Below are 698 nucleotides of genomic sequence, written 5' to 3'. Positions count from 1 at the left end.
CAGGGAAGATTATTCTCTCAAAACGTGATACGAGTGATCAATTGCATATGCTTGTAAATGGTGTAACCGGACGGGAGAAGTTAGCGTTGCGGCGATCCCTTCGTCACATGAGCTAGACGAAATGTCTCTCAATGAGTGTGACCGAGCCTAAAAGGCTGGCGACTTATCCTAAAAGGTGGTCATTCGACCAGCGATTCAGTTAAACTCATCGTCACTTCTGGACAAAGCTGTCCTGAATGACACCAGAGCTGCACTTAGTGCGCGGAGTGGGTCATGATCCTAAAAGATCCTACGGATCCATTTCATTCCTAAGTTTGGGTATGTGCCAATCCACCATCTGTTTTACCCACGGATAGAGGTGTCCGTCATGACACTGACTTGGTTCCTGGAACCAAATACTGTGTCACAAGACAGTGGCATTCACCAAGGGAACAGTGTGACGTCATTGACGATTTCTTCCGTGCTAAGCACGACGCTGGATTGGTATGAGAGCAAATTTCCCCATCTGACACCGACATTTTGTGTCAAAGAGCTGTTTTACCCCCGGATAGAGGTGTCCGTCATGACACTGACTTGGTTCCTGAAACCAAATACTGTGTCACAAGACAGTGGCATTTACCAAGGGAACAGTGTGACGTCATTGACGATTTCTTCCGTGCTAAGCATGAGGCTGGAATGGTATGAGAGCAAATTTCCCC

The sequence above is a fragment of the Bremia lactucae genome, linkage group LG14 (genome assembly GCF_004359215.1).
Source record: "Bremia lactucae strain SF5 linkage group LG14, whole genome shotgun sequence".
NCBI classification, from domain to species: domain Eukaryota; phylum Oomycota; class Peronosporomycetes; order Peronosporales; family Peronosporaceae; genus Bremia; species Bremia lactucae.
The sequence above is the reverse complement of the archived record's forward strand: the minus strand, read 5'-3'. Positions refer to the sequence as shown.